Source organism: Bos indicus, chromosome 20 (assembly GCF_029378745.1).
Source record: "Bos indicus isolate NIAB-ARS_2022 breed Sahiwal x Tharparkar chromosome 20, NIAB-ARS_B.indTharparkar_mat_pri_1.0, whole genome shotgun sequence".
Taxonomy (NCBI): Eukaryota; Metazoa; Chordata; class Mammalia; order Artiodactyla; family Bovidae; genus Bos; species Bos indicus.
This window is the reverse complement of record NC_091779.1, coordinates 16,326,732-16,345,990: the sequence shown is the minus strand read 5'-3', so window position 1 is coordinate 16,345,990 and position 19,259 is coordinate 16,326,732.

Below are 19,259 nucleotides of genomic sequence, written 5' to 3'. Positions count from 1 at the left end.
AGCATGCCAGGCTTCCCTGTCCATCATCAACACCCAGAACTTGCTCAAACTCATGTCATCATCGAGTCGGTGATGCTATCCAATCATCTCATCTTCTGTCATCCCCTTTTCCTCCTGCCTTCAATCTTTCCCAGCATCAGGGTCTTTTCTAATGAGTCAGTTCTTTGCATCAAATGGCCAAAGTATTGGAGTTTCAGCTTCAGCATCAGTCCTTCCAATGAATATTCATCAGTCCAATGAATATTCAGGACTGATTTCCTTTAGGATTGACTGGCTTGATCTCAAGAGTTCTTCAGCACCACAGTTCAAAAGCTCAATTCTTCTGTGCTCAACCTTCTTTATGGTCCAACTCTCACAATCATACATAACTACTGGAAAAACCACAGCTTTCACTAGATGGACCTTTGTAAGCAAAGTAATCTCTCTGCTTTTGAATATGTTGTCAAGGTAGTCATAACTTTTCTTCCAAGGAGCAAGTGTGTTTTAATTTCATGGCTACAGTCACCATCTGCAGTGATTTTGGAGCCCAAGAAAATAAAGTCTGTTACTGTTTCCATTGTTTCCCCATCTATTTGCCATGAAGTGATGGGACTGGATGTCATGATATTCATTTTTTGAATGTTGAGTTTTAAAACATCTTTTTTACTCTGTTCTTTGACTTTCATCAAGAGGCTCCTTAGTTCTACTTCACTTCCTGCCATAAAGGTGATGTCATCTGCATATCTGAGGTTATTGATATTTCTCCAGGCAATCTTGATTCCAGTTTGTGCTTCATCCAGTCTGGCATTTTGCAAGATGTGCTCTGCATATAAGTTAAATAAGCAGGATGACAGTATACATCCTTGACGTATTCCTTTCCCAATTTGGAACCAGTCTGTTATTCCATGTCAGTTTCTAACTGTTGCTTCTTGACCTGCATACAGATTTCTCAGGAGGCAAGTGTGAGTTAATCATTCAATGAATGTTTACAGCACCTGCTTCTTGCTGGGTCCTAAGTACTACTCTAATACTGCAGTGGTGAGCAAACCAGGAGAGGTTCAGTGTTCACCCTCATGGAGCTTAGACTTCAGAGGGAGAGACAAACATATTGACATAATCATATGATACTGAGTTATAATTGTGACAAGTGTTATAAGGGAAAGTATAGAAAATAAAAAAATCATGTACCAGAGAGAACTAATTCCCCAGGAAAGGAAGAGCCTCTTTGTGCAACTGATGCTAAAGCACGTTAAAATTAGAGTGTTAAAAACTCAGAGAATTGAAAGTTAAATGAGAAGATTTGGGGTTAGAAGAATCGCAAGTATGGAGAGCTGAAAGTACATATCATTTTTGGCAGATGATAGTCTTTTTTTATATGCTAGTGGTAGAACCCAGATTCTAGCTAGGTACCAAGGTTAAGTACTTCTGATGGAACTAAGCAGAATAACAAGTATGAAAAACTAGGGCAAGCGATAGGCTTTCATACATATTTTAGGATTTTCATTTTCTGTGGGTCAATAGAGAAGGAATTTAGTTTGGAAATAAATTGACAATATGAAGAGCTTCTATTATTAAAATTTCAGGTGTTTGGGCCAATATCATGAGATTTGAACATTTACATTTTTGAGGTTAGATTTTCTGCACTATCTTCATTGTTGGTTCATATCATTTAACTCTTTCAGATATGGAATGAAATCATGTCTCAGTGTATATACTATATGGATTTGGGGTAAATATAGTTCACCTTAAGTCCTGACTCATCTTATAGTTTTTTATGACAGTGCAAAAACCTGTTTTAAAGCAAGTGTTCTACCTGTTTCATTGGTTCCAGCAGATATGTAGAATCAGTGTCAAGATTTGGAAAATGAGGCAATGTTTTTTTTTTTTTTACTGAACCCCGCTGTTGCTGCTGCTACTAAGTCGCTTCAGTCGTGTCTGACTCTGTGCAACCCCATGGATGGCAGCCCACCAGGCTCCCTCTTCCCTGGGATTTTCCAGGCAAGAACACTGGAGTGGGTTGCCATTTCCTTCTCCATTACTGAACCCTACTGGGGTGTATTTACTGGACTTCCCTGTTGGCTCAGACAGTAAAGCATCTGTCTACAATGCGGGAGACCCGGGTTCAATCCCTGGGTTGGGAAGATCCCCTGGAGAAGGAAATGGCAATCCACTCCAGTACTATTGCCTGGAAAATCCCATGGACAGAGGAGCCTGGTAGGCTGAAGTCCATGGGGTTGCAAAGAGTCGGACACGACTGACTTCACTTTCACTGGGGTGTATAGGAAAAAGAACATAGTGTGGTATTAGCCTTAAGGCTACCTTGTACATCTTTTGCAAATTTTAGGCATGGGCATTTATTAAGGCAAAACAAGGGTTTTGGTATGGGTCTGGGCAGAGTGGTAACTACTTTGGGCTTCTGCCTAGCATGGCACAGTAGATATCTGACATCTGTCCAGCATGTCTTTCCTCTTACTTTTTTCAGCAAGATTCTGCTTTCCCATAGGAGAGTACTCTTCCCCCACTCTATATGATTTAATATTAATAAGATAATCACTCAAGATGTACCAGTTCTCTGTTCAAAGCTGCAGTGACTCAAGCAAGACTGATAGGATTCCTCCTGGGAATTTGAACTTCAGCCATTTCTCCTTTTCTTGAATCCCTAAGACATAATTTCAACTGACTGTGGACCCTCTTATCAGGAAATGTTATCAAATAAAAAATTATCCAGAAAAAAGCAATTTCAGAGTAGAAAATTCTTGGAGCAGATTCATTTTTAATGCTAGTGACCTAAAGAGATGCTCTTGGAGCTGCTGTTCCCCAGACCCTCAAGCTGTCCTCATTCTCGTCCTTCCTAAGGATTCTGTGAAGCACATCATTCCCTCCTGTTGTGGGTAAGTTAGTTGGAATATGGTATGACACTTGTGATGAGAGCCCAACTGACTAATATGTGTTTGTTGTATTCTTTTGGATTGACTTCTTTTGTATGGCCCCCCCTTGGCTTGCTCTTCCCATATCCCCAGAGTGGCACCCCATCCAGTCAGAAGGCTGTGGAAAGAGACAGAGGAAGTTGCTGGGCTTGATTTTAGTATAGGCTTTGGGCCAGGTCCCCAAGGGAGTGCTAGCCTCTCACATTATCTAGTCCTGTTCATTAAAGTAAGAGGTTCTTTATCAGAGCACGGGGAAAGTCCATATAGCAACGAAAAATGAAACATGAGCTGTTGCCTCCCCATCCTCATTTCATATATGGACGTGGAGTGCTAGATGGGTGCTTGAGGTGGAAAAATTCTAACCAAATGTCACTAGAGATGTGACCATAGAAACCCATTTTCTTGAGTGATTTTTACAAAACTTAATGAGACCAGGAGGGTAGATATCATTTCCCCTTCACACATACATAAACTGGAGCTCTGAGTCTGTGTGGTGGTATGATAATCTCAAAGACAGAACTCAGGCCACTTAGTCCAGGGCTCTGTCTCCTCCATTATTGAAGCCACATCATATATATATATATATATTTTTTTTTTAAACTTTACAATATTATATTGGTTTTGCCAAACATTGACTGTGAATTGAAATTCTGTTTAGAGATTTAAAACTCACACTGACACTGACTATTGGAAAATAATTGCTTAAGTATCCTTAGTGCCTGCCCTTGCACATGTTGAATAATCCAGTTATATTATTTTTAAGTACTTGCTTGCAAATTTACCTTGAGATATAGAAAATTGCTGTTTGGTAGGTGAAAAGGTGTCAGATATGGGCTGTTCCATGTGATTCAACCCACACCAATGAGAGGTCAATCTCACCTCTTACCATTCTCCCTCCTCACTCAACCACACGCATGGCCTCCTCCCTATCTTCGCACAGAAGTTTCTTGCTTCAAGGCCTTTGAATTTTGTTTTCTCTGTCTTGATTGCTCTTCTTTCAAATGATTCCCATCCTTACTTTCTTAAGAAATGATATGTCAGTGTTACCTTCTCAAAGAAACCTTCCTTCACCATCTAGTCTAAAATTTTACTCCCCTGTCCTGACCAAACACACATTTTTTATCCCCTTTTCTGTATTTTCCCTTTCGGACTTATTATTTTGCATATTATATTAAATATGCAGTTATTTGTTTTGTTTATTGCATATCTCTACCTTATAATGAAGCTTCAAGTGGGTAGGGATTGTAGTTTGTTTTATTCACTGCTGTATCTCCAATATCTAAAATAGTGCATGACACATAGTAGGTACTCAATAAAATATGCTGACTAAATGAGTGTGGACTGACAGTGGTAGCCGTACATCAGTGGGTCCTGATCTTTGAAAACACCACATTGGTAATTGGTTACTCTGTTTTGTGAGAAAAACAGGGTTGTGGAGGTTTCTGTAGCTGTGGTACAGAGTGAGGGGGAGGCCAAGGAGACACAACTCTGGCCCGTTCTGTTCCCATTCAAACAGGACCCTTCAGTGTTTAATCTTTTATATATTGGGGTTTGGGTAAGATTTCATTAGGGGAAAGATTTATGCAGATAACAGCAGTTTGAAACCACTGATTTGGGATAGCAACAACAAAAAGTGTTTATAAGTGACAGTGTAGTTTTGACACTAAAATATTATGATTACAGTTTTTTCACCACCCCATAAGGAGAGTGTAAGGGGGGATGATGGGAAATCATCTGTAAAACCTCCACATTCAGCGAGTCTCGTATTTCAGAGATTTAAAAAACTGTTCTTAAAATATATAAGTTATTGTCTCATGCTCAGTCATGTCCTACTATTTGAAACCCCATGGACTGTAGCCCACCAGACTCCTCTATCTATGGGTCTTTCCAGGCAAGAATACTAGAGTGGGTTGCCATTTCCTCCTCCAGGGAATTTTCTCCACCCAGAGATAGAACCATGCCCCCCGCATTGCATCTTTACCTCTGAGCCACTGGGGAAGCCCCACAAAGTTGTATTTTAATGAATTGCTGAAAATTCTCTCCATCCTTAGGTATATTACTCTGTATTAATACTCTCCATATGATTGAAAAATTCTAGTAGGGAAGGGGACATAATTGTTATTTATATATTTACTTTTGCTGGGAAATTGACCTGAGTGCTCTTGCCAGAAGCAAAAGGTAAGTGGGCATTAGGGAAAACAGGTCCTAGTCCAAAGTTCTCCAAATTTGTGTATTTTCAGCACATTTTTAAATGCGTGATGACATGAAAAATGTTAAGGCCATGATGTAAAGATATTAGAAAAATCTATGTGAAAGCAAAATGGTGAACCAAGCAGAGAATGTAATCAAAAGATGTATCTGCCTCTATTTGTTCTCCCATGAACCTGGCCCAGAACCCTGTCTTGTGGCTACCTGGTAGTCATTTAACAAACTGACTTCATATCCAAGGGGTTTACAGCTAGAAATGTGCAGGGTTTCACAGCTACATACTTGGCAAGATTACAATTAGCACACAGATTACTGAGTGTTGCTTTCATATTCTGTTTTTCCGTGATACACTGCTTCTCTCTTACAAATGCTTCAAAATGAATATAAATGCACTTTATATGTTAATACAGAACTTTGTTCTATTGAAAATATAAGCATATAAAGCAAGCTTTCACTTATCTAGATTTATAAACTGAAAAGGAACATGCTAAGCACAGTATTAGTTGAATACTTAATAATTCTTAGACTGGAAGAATAATTAATATTTAGCTAATAATAATGATTATTATTATTAGGATGGAAGAAATATCATTTCCATGCAACTATACACATATAAGACTACCAGGGAAAATAGATGGGAACAGGAAAAAGGAAAGAAAAGAAGTCTACATGATAGTTATGCAGAGTGAATTGAATTCTGAGTAGAGATGAGAACATCCCGGTGAATAAGACAGAGGAAAGCCTAGAGCCAGTGATGCCATAAAATGGAAAAATTCTCGTGTTGTAGTGAAATGAACTCTTCCATTTATTTATTTATTTTTTTCTTGCCTTTACATTGTTTATGTATGGCTGTTAATCTGTCTTGATTCAGGGACCTTTTGAAAATCTGGTTAAAATGATAGATTTTCTCCCTAGACAATTCTCCTACGTACAGTGTTCCCAAAGGCTACTAAGTGGTGTGCAAAAATGTAACCTTTGTTTACCTATGGCTGCACTTCCCACTCCAGTGTTCTTGCCTGGAGAATCCCAGGGACGGCGGGGCCTGGTGGGCTGCCGTCTATGGGGTCGTACAGAGTCGGACACGACTGAAGTGACTTAGCAGCAGCAGCAGCAGCAGCAGCAGCACTTCATCTCTATCTCCAGCCTGCATTTAGCTTGATAGAAGGCACCTAATCCAGCTCCTGGCAGTAAGCCATCCCTTCAGTGATGCCTCTATGACTTGAGGTTTAAAATAACAACAGCAACAAGATCCTGACATGTCCTCCCCTCTTCCTCCTTCTGGGATTACTTCTGAACCCCAGGACTCTGCTTCTTGGTCTGGATCTCCTTTGAATAGGTATTCCTGGGATGTATGGATCATGTGTTGGGGCTTCGGGTTGCTGCTTCCCTCACCTCTTGGTTTTATTGCCAAGAAGCCCTGTCCCCATCTTGCTTCACCTGAATGGTCCCTGCTACTGGTCACTGCTGGGTCATTTAGTCCCTAATTTTCCCTCTCTCAGGGCTCTGCTCTCCTTCCAATCCCTGTCTCCTTGATGGCTTGGAGGCTCTGGATGGGACAAGGGAAATAATTTGGTCATAAAGGATTCTCCTTCTGGAAATATAAGAATACATCTATGTATTTATTTAAAAATATGCAAAGAATAAATGAAAAAGTAATAAAGATGCTTTATAATAGGGGAGGGATAGGAATAGAGTAAAAGAGATGGAGAAGTGAATGAGACTTCTTAGTGTGCATTTTCAATAGTTTGGGCTTTTAAACCATCTTAATACTTTATTTGTTCAAAAAATAAAATTCAGAAAGGATGAAACAAGTCAAACCTTAAAATTGTTTACTAACAGAAGCAAACACTAATCCTAATTGTATCTTAAACTGGTAACTATAGAAGGTAACTTCACTGGACTGTATTTAAACACATATTTGTAGGAGAATCTTAAACTGTATTTAGTAGTTAGCTCTTGCAATTATTGTAATTCTGAAACTATTATGTGTGTATTAGGATAAAATAATTGAATCCATATGTTGATATTGTTGGCAGCCAGGATTTGGTTGCAAAGTGTATGGTGGGATATAAACAGTTGATGGTTCTTGGGGAGGGATATGGAAGTTTCAGGCAATTGTCTTTTAATTTTATGAAGGTTTGAAATTTGCAAGACAAAAAGTAAAAAGGCTACACCCTGAGTTAATCTACGTGTGGATTATTATTGTCATTTTGCACATCTGATTGTTGTTGTTGTTTATTTGCTAAGTCGTGTCCAGCTCTTTGCAACCCCATAGACTGTAGCCCAAGAGGCTCCTCTGTCTGTGGAATTATGCAGGCAAGAATACTGGAGTGGGTTGCTATTTCCTCCTCCAGGGGATCTTTCTGAACTAGGGATCGAACCTGCATCCCCTGCATTGGCAGGTAGATTCTTTAAGGCTGAGCCACCAGGGAAACCCCATTTTGCACGCAGGGAAGGGTTAATATTTAGGTTGGTGCAAAAGTAATTGCAGTTTCTCATTGTTGAAATTTGCCATTTGATATTGGAATACATTCTTAAATAAATGTCGTTTTGTTATACATCGTCTTAATGCACATTTCTTCATGTCTTTTGCTAATGAATTATTACTTGCTGTTTATTTTGTTGTAGCCATGCGTTCCGGGAAACAAACTCACTCAGAAGGACAATGCAGATAATGGAGTGCAATTTATTACACTGGCAGGCCCAAGGCAGAGTCTCCTCTTAGCCAAGGACCCTGACCAGTTTTTGTGAAAACCTTATATACCCTAAGTGTACGTGCCCAAAGCCACCTCCCCCAATCCCCTGAAACTAGTCTGAACAAAGGAAAAGAAAGATACAATGAAAGTTAACCCGTGATTCTTATGCCTTAAGCCTAGGTAGTTAACAGTACACAGATATCAATAGGCCTGAGGTCATACCCCAATAAGCATAATAGAATTTATGATTCTATTTGGTTACACAGATGATTAGGGTATTCTTTTAGGTGACAGAGAGTCTAGGTATGAGCCCTGGGGTTCTTCCATCTGGGGCGGGGCGGGGGGAGTCTGGTTTTCCAGTTGGTATGTTGTTTCCATAGATACTGGGCATATAGCTCAAAGTCCCAGTCCAGCCCAAGATGGAGTCTTGCTTTCAAGATGGAGCCTGTTCTGTTTCCTCCTTCAATTTTATATGTATTTTAGACTATGGAAAGATGTTAGGCATAAAACAAATTTGAGCAACTTTCTTTGAGTTCAAAATGGGTTGTAAAGCAGCAGAGACAACTTGCAGCATCAACAACACATTTGGTCCAGGAACTGCTAATGAATGTACAGTGCAGAGGTGGTTCAAGAAGTTTCGCAAAGGAGAAGAGAACCTTGAAAATGATGAGTGTAGTGGCCGGCCATTGGAAGTTGACCATCAACTGAGAGCAGTCATCAAAGCTAATCCTCTTACGACAACATGACAAGTTGCCTAAGAACTCAACGTTGACCATTCTGTGATCATTTGACATTTGAAGCAAATTGGAAAGGCGAAAAAGCTTGATAAGTAGGTGCCTCCTGAGCTGACCGCAAATCAAAAAAATCGTTTTGAAGTGAACCGTTTTTTGATTGGATTGTAACATGTGATGAAAAGTAGATTTTATATGACAACTGGCAACAACCAGCTCGGTGGTTGGACTGAGGAGAAGCTCCAAAGCACTTCCCAATGCCAAACTTGCACCAAAAAAGGATCACAGTCACTGTATGGTGGTCTGCTGCCTGTCTGATCCACTACAGCTTTCTGAATTCCAGCAAAACTATTACATCTAAGAAGTATGCTCAGCAAATCGATAAGATACACCAAAATCTGCAGTGCCTGCAATCAGCATTGGTCAACAGAAAGGGCCCAGTTCTTCCTTGTGATGACGCCAACTGCACATTGCACAACCAGCACTTCATAAGTTAAATGGATCGGGCTACAGAGTTTTGACTCATCTGCCGTATTCACCTGACTTCTCATCAACTGAATACCACTTCTTCAAGCTTCTTGACAACTTTTTGCAGGAAAATGCTTCCACAATCATCAGGACACAGGAAATGCTTTCTAAGAGTTCATCAAATCTTGAAGCATGGATTTTTATGCTTCAGGAATAGACAAACATTTCTCATTGGCAAAAATTTGTTGATTGTAATGAATCCTATTTTGATTAATAAAGATGTGTTTGAGCCTAGTTAAAATGATTTAAAATTCAGTCTGCTTCCATGTCCTAGCTATTGTAAAAAGTGCTGCAGTGAACATTGGGGCACCTGTATCTCTTTAATTATGATATTCTCAGGGTATATGTCCAGTAGTGAGATTGCGGGGTCATATAGTAGTTTTAGTCCTAGTTTTTAAAGGACTCTCCATACTGTTCTTCATAGTGTTTGTATCAATTTACATTCCTCCCAGCAGTGTAATTTACATTCCAACCCTTTTCTCCACATCCTCTCCAGCATTTATTGTTTGTAGATTTTTTTAATGATAGCCATTCTGACCCCTGTCAGGTGATACCTCATTGTACTTTTAATTTGCATTTCTCTAACAATGAGTGATGTTGAGCATCTTTTCATGTGTTTATTAGCCATTTGTATGTCTTCTTTGGGGGAAATGTCAGTTTAGGTCTTCTGCCCATTTTTTGATTGGGTTGTTTGTTTTTCTGCTATTGAGCTGGATGAGCTGTTTGCATGTTTTGGAGATGAATCTTTTTTCAGTTGTTGTGTTCACAATTATTTTCTCCCATTCTAAGGGTTGCCTTTTAATCTTGTTTATTGTTTCCTTTGCTATGCAAAAGCTTTTAAGTTTAATTAAGTCCCATTTATTTACTTTTGTTTTTATTTCCATTACTATAGAAGGTGGGTCAAAGAGGATCTTGCTGCGATGTATGTTAGAGTGTACTACATATATTTTTGTCTAAAAGCTTTATAGTTTCTGACCTTACATTCAAATCTTTAATTCATTTTGAGTTTATTTTTGTGTGTCGTGTTAGAAAGTGTTTAGTTTCATTCTTTTACGTGTAGCTATCCAGTTTTCCATGCACCACTTATTGAAGATGCTGTCTTCTCTGTTGTATATATATTCTTGCCTCCTTTGTAAAAAATACATAGGTGCATGGGTTTATCTCTGGGCTTTCTATATTGTTACATTGGTCTATATCTCTGTTTTTGTGCCAGTACCATACTATTTTAATGACTATAGCTTTGTTGTATATTCTGAAGTCAGGAAGGCTGATTCTTCCAGCTCCATTCTTTTTTCTCAACAAATGAATGGATAAAGAAATTGTGGTACATATATACAATGGAATGTTCAGTTCAGTTCAGTCACCCAGTTGTGTCCGACTCTTTGTGACCCCATGAATCGCAGCACGCCAGGCCTCCCTGTCCATCACCAACTCCCAGAGTTCACTCAGACTCACGTCCATCGAGTCAGTGATGCCATCCAGCCATCTCATCCTCTGTCGTCCCCTTCTCCTCCTGCCTCCAATCCCTCCCAGCATCAGAGTCTTTTCCAATGAGTCAACTCTTCGCATGAGGTAGCCAAAGTTACTCAGCTTTAAAAAAGAATTCACTTGAATCAGTCTTAATGAGGTGGATGAATCTTAAGGATTGTATTGTACATAGTGGAATAAGTCAGAAAGAGAAAGATAGATGTTGTATATTAACACATGTATATAGACTCTACAAAGATGGTACTGATTAACCTGTTTGCAGGCAGCAGTGGAGTCACAGACAGAGAACAGACTTGTCGACACAGTATGGGAGGGAGAGGTTGGGACAAATTGAGAGAGTAGCATGGAAACATATATATTACCATATGTAAAGTAGATAGCTGGTGGGAATTTGTTGTGTGATACAGGGAGCTTAATCAGGTGCTCTGTGATAACCTAGAGGGGTGGGATGGGGTGGGAGATGTGAGGGAGGTTCAAGAGGGAGTGGAACTATATATACCTGTGGCTGATTCATGTTGATATATGGCAGAAAACAGTACAATAATGTAAAGCATTATCTTCCAATAAAAAATTAAAAAATTCAGGGTCGGGAACTGTAATTACTTTTGCACCAGCCTAATAATATGAACATAGATACAAGCACCAGTGAGCCTCAGGGATGGAGTGGAACTTGGGTACTCTGCCTATGCATCTCTTGTACATTTTATTAATGTTTAACCACCTGTGAGTCCTGGTAGCTTTAGGATCTATTGTAGGAAGTCTGTCCTGCAAATGAATTTGGGACACAGTGTTGTCTGTAGATTGAACTATACTTGAGAAATATTCTACTAATTGCAATGTCAATTCAGCTGTTCTTATTTTTAAAATATTTAAAAATGAAAGTATGATCTTTCTATTAAAAATGTACATTGAGAGTTTTAAAAAATTGAAAAGCCAAAAATTTGAATTTTTTTTCTTTTTTTTCTGGTTACTTCTATAGCACCAATGCTCATTCTCACCATAGGACAATACTGATCTCAAGTCTTGCCTCACTAGGAGAATTTCTTTGAGGGTGGAAAATTGATATGAGTTGTTCATTGCTGGATTTCTAGAGCCTAGAACAGTGTCTTGTACTTAGCATGTGTTGAGCTAATGATGGGACAAACCTTTAAGGATGGAACCACATTAGTTAAAATGTCATATATTATCCATCCACACACTGAATTCTATCTACATTTTAGAGCCATTAAATAGCTTTCTGAAGTCATCTTTAGACACTAAGTGAAATCCCCACTCTATAGTTCCTCCTTCCCTCAATAACTTTCTATTGATCTAGTTTTTATTTCTCTATTACTCAACTGTTACTTCTAAATAGGCCCCACTAACTGGACTGAGTGCTTTTTTATGTGCACATTTTATTTCCTGAAACACATTTAAGCTCCTTAAGGACAAAAGCTACTTCTTATCTAGTTTTTCTACTTCTTTCAAACAGAGAACCTGACATGGTGCTTTTTTTTGTAGGTGTCTGTTATTTTTGCTGCTTCTATCTTGATAATAACATTCTCCTTTTTATCTTCTGAGAAATTATCTCAGCTCCATTTTGTGAACAACTGTGGGTAAAAGATAGTTGTCCTGTCCTGACTTAGGCAAGCAGGAGAGAAGGAATATTTGGAAGGAACAGTTAACAGCTAGATTGTAATCATCTTTAGCATCGTAATTAATTGAGGAAAGATAGAACATTGTCAGACTTCTTACAATATCAACTCAAGGAATTTATTCATAGCAAGGGTCGTTCTGGGTTTGCTGTGAATAGATTACTGATCCATGAATATTCTTGCATATTTGGTTGTCAGGATAATTTATTATATAACCTGTGATTTTTGATTTCAGCTGCATAAAAGGAAGGAAACCTTGCAACCTCTCCTTTAGTGTTGCAGTGATAGGCAACTAGAAAGACGTTTAAGCTGAGGGACCCCTAGGCCCTGCAGTTTTCTTGTGATTATGTAATTCACACCTATGTCAGTGCATGTACCTCCTGACTGCAGTGTTTCCCTTGTAGTGACTGAGAAATTGGAAGATGTGTCCAGGGTGTCCAAAGCCTCCATGTCATTGTTGCAGTACGTGGCTGTCCTTCTGTGCACTTTCTTAAACTAAGTAAACTTACTGATGGGTAAGCATATTATATTCTATGCATTTGGTTGACAGTCTTGCAGCCTGTGACCCAGGTTCAGCCAATGCTACTTTCTCCTGGGACTTTGAATCTTCGGTTGGTGGCATATGTCCTAAATGGATTTTTTTGTGTGTTTTATTTCACTGACAGGAGAGCACTCTCACAAAACTATAAAATAGTTGTCCTTGAACCACAGAGCTACTTGTGTTTCTATGTCTAAGCTTTCCCACAGATTCTGTTAGCATGCTTTCTTTCCAATGAATTCCTATTTACCTAATTAACAAGAGATGGTTTCTGTTGGCTGTCACCAAAGAACTCTGGTGATATAGCTATGGGTACTTTGCCAACAAAGGTCCGTCTAGTCAAGGCTATGGTTTTTCCTGTGGTCATGTATGGATGTGAGAGTTGGACTGTGAAGAAGGCTGAGCACCGAAGAATTGATGCTTTTGAACTGTGGTGTTGGAGAAAACTCTTGAGAGTCCCTTGGACTGCAAGGAGATCCAACTAGTCCATTCTGAAGGAGATCAGCCCTGGGATTTCTTTGCAAGGAATGATGCTAAAGCTGAAACTCCAGTACTTTGGGCACCTCATGTGAAGAGTTGACTCATTGGAAAAGACTCTGATGCTGGGAGGGATTGGGGGCAAGAGGAGAAGGGGACGACAGAGGATGAGATGGCTGGATGGCATCACTGACTTGATGGATGTGAGTCTGAGTGACTCCAGGAGTTGGTGATGGACAGGGAGGCCTGGCGTGATGTGATTCATGGGGTCGCAAAGAGTCAGACACGCCTGAACGACTGATCTGATCTGAAGGTAAATTCTCAATATATTTTAATCATATAGTTGGTGTCTCGATTAGCTACTACTCTGGAATAAATCACCTCTAAATGTGGTGGCTTGAAATAATAGCTGTTTATTCAACTCATGGGTATGCAGGCCAGGGGATTAGACTGAGTTCAGCTGTCTGGTTCTCTTGATCTCAACCAGATTTCCCTGTGTTCAGTACTTTATTGCCATAAGCAATTTTGCCACAAGTATTTTTGCCCCAAACATTTTCACTGTATAACTAATTGGCTGTGAGGTAATTTGGCTATAATATATAAAATAATGAAAAATAAAAGAGGGACACTAAAAAGGTTATACTAAAATATGAGAGATGAGTAACAAAATTAAGAGGACCTTATTGCAAAATACAAAATATTTGAATACATTTTAAAATATATATATTTGTTTTTGGCTGTGCTGGGTCTTTGTTGTTGTCCTGGGCTTTCTCTAGGTGTGCTGAGCAGGGGACACTCTCTAGTTGTGTTGCACAGGCTTCTCTTGTTGTGGAGCACAGGCTCTAGAGCAGGGGCTCAGTAGTTGTGACTCATGGGTTTAGTTGCCTTACTATACGTTGAATTTTCCCAGACCAGGGATTGAACCCATGTCCCTTGCATTTGCAGACAGATTCTTAACCACTGGATTACCAGGGAAGTCAATGTTTGAGTACCTTTAGAATGTGTGTAGATTCATGCAATACTGCACATATAACTGATTTGATTTTGTGAATTGTACTTAAGCACTTGTCTTAAGTCTTTCATTCATAGTATTTTTATTGATTGATTGTTAACTTGTCTTACTGTTTGGCATCACACTTTTTCTTTTTTGCTAAAATTTCTCCCTCTATTAAAAGAGGTTATCAGTTTTCAGATACTAGGATGCATAAATGTAACTGAGCTTTGTATTGAATTGTGAAAACCTCTGCACTGTTTTTTGTTGGCATAATTCACATGGTTCAACTCTGGGCCTTTGAAGTTCTCAAGGCCTTGTATGTTTCAAAATAAATCCAGTGGTGGAACAAAATCATCTATCAACTCAAAAAAAAAAAAAAAAAAAAAAGTCAGTAACTCAATAATGTTAATAACTGGAAGAAATGCTAATGTATTTAACTTGTTGAAACTAAACTTTTAAATCAAAAACTTCTACCAGTTATCTTATCTTTCATGGCAAAATTACCTTAGGTTCAATTAGCTATGTGGCAAAAATTCTTGAAGCAAAGATGTTGCCAAAGATATTTATGGTGAAGTACCTAGAACAAATTTTCTCATGTTTTTGTGTGGAAATGCAGTTCAGGTAGAGAGCTATGCTTTTAGGGATTGTCTGGCAATCTAGGAAGTTTCCCTGGGCTTATTCTAATGGTGGCAATGGGGTTTCGAGAGCATGAAGGAAATGTTATGTGCTGAATTACATTCCCCCCAAATTCATATATTGAAGCCTTTAACCCCTTAGTAACTCAGACTGTGACTATTTGGAGATGGGGCCTTCAATGAAGCAATCAAGTTAAATGAGGCCATTCATGTAGACTCTAGTCCAGTCTGACTGATGCTTTTTTAAGAAAAGGAAATTTAGATACATAGAGAGATATTAAAACTAGGGGTGCACATGCATAGAGGAGAGACCATGTGAGACATAGCAAGGGGGTGGCCAGCGAGCTAAGAAGAGAAGCCTCACAAGAAACCAAATCTGCCAACACCTTAATCCTGGGCTTCCAGTCTCCAGAACTGTGAGAAAAGAAATTTCTCATTTAAGCCACCAGGCCTGTGGTATTTTGTTATTGCAGCCCTTGCAAACTAATACAGGAAGCAAGCAAGCTTTCTTGTGGCTTGGTCTCAGAGAACTGGCACAACATCACTTCAGCTGCATTATCTTGATAAAACTAAGTCACAAGTCCAGCTCAGCTGGGAGGTCACATTACAAATAAGTATGGATACAGAGAAGGCAAAATTGTGGCCATCTTTGCAAAGTCATTTGAATGGTAAGAAAGCCCACAGAATAGAAATTTATATTAAGGCAGAAACTGTTGGGTACTTTAATCTACAATTTAATTGTTTCCTCCAAAGCATATTTCTCTTTGGTGTGAATGGAACTGACCAGCTGATGATCATCCCATGGTCTGCACAACAAAAATATGTCCACCTGTGCCAAGGAGGCCCCACTCAATAGCGTGAGCCATAGTACCTTGACAAATGACCAGAATGTGAGAGGAATGGTGCTTTTCTAATGAATCAAATCATATCAGTTTAGTTCAGTTCAGTCACACAGTCATGTCTGACTCTATGCGACCCCATGGACTGTAGCGTGCCAGGCCTCCCTGTCCATCACTGACTCCTGGAGTCCACCCAAACCCATGTCCATTGAGTCGGTGATGCCATCCAACCATCTCATCCTCTTTCATCCCTTGCCCTCAATCTTTCTCAGTGTCAGGGTCTTTTCCAATGAGTCAGCTCTTCGAATCAGGTGGCCAAAGTATTGGAGTTTCAACTTCAACATCAGTCCTTCCCGTGAACACCCAGGACTGATCTCCTGTAGGATGGACTGGTTCAATCTCCTTGCTGTCCAAGGGACTCTCAAGAGTCTTTTCCAACACCACAGTTCAAAAGCATCAATTCTTCGGTGCTCAGCTTTCTTTATAGTCCAACTCTCACATCCATATATGGCTACTGGAAAAACCATAGCCTTGACAAGACAGACCTTTGTTGGCAAAGTAAGGTCTCTGCTTTTTAATATGCTATCTAGGTTGGTCATAACTTTTCTTCCAAGGAGTTCAGTTCAGTTGCTCAGTTGTGTCCAACTCTTTGCGACCCCATGAACCGCAGCACGCCAGGCCTCCCTATCTGTCACCAACTCCCAGAGTCCATCCAAACCCATGTCCATTGAGTAGGTGATGCCATCCAACCATCTCATCCTCTGTTGCCCCCTTCTCCTCCTGCCCTCAATCTTTCCCAGCATCAGGGTCTTTTCAAATGAGTAAGCTCTTTGTATCAGGTGGCCAAAGTACTGGCATTTCAGCTTCAACATCAGTCCTTCCAATGAACACTCAGGACTGATCTCTTTTAGGATGGACTTGTTGGATGTCCTTGCAGTCCAAGGGACTCTCAAGGGTCTTTTCCAACACCACAGTTCAAAATAATCAATTCTTTGGTGCTCAGCTTTAGTAAGCGTCTGTTTATTTCATGGCAGCAGTCACCGTCTGCAGTGACTTTGGAGCCCCCCAAATAAAGTCTTCCACTGTTTCTCCAACTATTTGCCATGAAGTGATGGGACCAAATGCTGTGATCTTAGTTTTTTGAATGTTGCGCTTTAATGAAGAGATGGAACCAAAGCAAGAACAACACCCAGTTGTGGATGTTACTGGTGATGGATGAAAGGTCCAGTGCTGTAAAGAGCAGTATTGCACAGGAACCTGGAAGGTTAGGTCTGTGAATCAAGGCAGATTGGAAGTGGTCAAACAGGAGATGGCAAGAGTCAACGTCAACATTTTAGGATTCAGCAAACTAAAATGGAATGGGTGAATTTAACTCAGATGACCATTATATCTACTACTGTGGGCAAGAATCTCTTACAAAAATGGAGTAGCCATCATAGTCAATAAAAGAGTCCAAAATGCAGTACGTGCATGCAATCTCAAAAATGACAGAATGATCTCTGTTTGTTTCCAAGGCAAACCATTCAATAATCACGGTAATCCAAGTCTATACCTTGACCAGTAATGCTGAATAAGCCAAAGTTGAACAGTACTATGAAGACCTACAAGACCTTTTAGAACTAACACCCAAAAAAGATGTCCTTTTCATTATAGGGGACTGGAATGCAAAAGTAGGAAGTCAAGAAACACCTAGAGTAACAGGCAATTTGGCTGGAGTACGGAATGAAGCAGGGCAAAGGCTAATAGAGTTCAGTCAAGAGAACACACCAGTCATAGCAAACACCCTCTTCCAACAACACAAAAGAAGACTCTACACATAGACATAACCAGATGGACAACAGAGAAATCAGATTGATTATATTCTTTGCAGCCAAAAATGGAGAAGCTCTATACGGTTAGCAAAAACAAGAATGGGAGCTGACTATGGCTCAGATCATGAACTCATTATTGCCAAATTCAGATTTAAATTGAGGAAAGTAGGGGAAACCACTAGACCATTCAGATATGACCTAAATGAAATCATATCATTAGGTCTTAAAAAATTAGTGTTTTGTGTCTTATTAATTTTCAGAGGAGCAGTGCCCAAGTTCTTGTCCTTGACAGAGTAGAGCAATAGGAAAAGTCAAAGAAGACCCTTAACTTAAAAAATATTCTTTGGAGGAAAAGAAAAATCTCTCTAAGCCTTTAAAGTAGGGTTTATGTCTCATCTTTCCATGATAATGATAGGATTTATAGAGAAGGCATTAAATATTGAAGAATTAATACTGGCTTCTATAGAAGAGCATACATCATTAAGTTATGTCCTGTGTTATGTCACTGGAAAGCTCTTTTATTAACTTTGTAGAAATAAGATTTAGTCAGGTCTAGAAAAATTGTGGTGGCCTATAGAATTAAAAAAATGTGTCGCTTCAACCAACAGTCATTAAATGTGTGTTCGTGTTCAATATTTATTTAGAGGGAAAACTGGTTTACTAATAGTAAAAATTCATCCTTCCTCCCTCTCTTCCTTCCTCTCTTCCTTCCATCTTTTCATTGTCCTTTTCTATTTTATTTTCTCTCAAACGGAATTTCACATCAATAAAAAAGTGTGTGTGTGAGTGCACTTAGCTGCTCAGTCGTTTCCAACTCTTTGGGACCCTATGGTCTATAGTTCACCAGGCTCCCCTGTCTATGAGTTTTTTTGGGGGGGCAAGAATACTGGAGTGGGGTGCCATTTCCTACTCCAGGAGATTTTTCCAACCCAGGAATTGAAACTGGGTCTGCTGCATTGCAGATTCTTTACCTGCTGAGCCATCAGGGAATTAGAGAACAATAAAATATTTACTAGAACTCCATGGACAGAGGAGCTTGGTGGGCTGTAGTCCATTGGCTCACAAAGAGTCAAACACAGCTGAGCAACTAATACGCATGCACAAAGTATTTACTGAGGTGATATGGAATGACAAAGAGGAGGTTGGCATATCACCATCCTGCTGTTTCACGGTTTGCGCACCAAGCTCAGTAAGACCTGCTTTATCTTCAAAATTCTTCTCCTCCTCCTCAGAGCTACCAGTTTTCCTGCCTCGCTTTTCCTATCTGCACTATGCCTTCTTGCTCCTGCCTTAGATTTTCTAGATCTGTACCTGGGATTCTCAGTTCTCTGTTTTTCCTTTCTTAGGCAGAGCAGTGTAGTGCTGTAACAGTTTTAAATTCAAACTTTGATACTCCTACTCACTAGTTAAAACTGCCTACAGTAACATCAAATTATTATATGAGGGATAAAAGTCCCTATTATACAAGGACAAAAGTTTTACTTCTGTTTAACAAATAGAAATTCCTCCAGATACCAAAATTTGCTTTCCTTAGAAAGCAGTGAAAAAGAAAACCTGACAAATCTACTATGAGCAAATGACTGTAGTAAAATGCAAAATAAGCAATTTCTTACATGGCTTGCATAGGAGAGGGACCCATTCACATCCTTCCATTGTATGAAGAGGGCTTCCCTTGTGGCTCAGCTGGTAAAAGAATCTGCCTGCAATTCAGGAGACTTGGGTTTGATCGATCCCTGGGTTGGGGAGGTCTCCTGGAGAAGAGAAAAGCTACCCA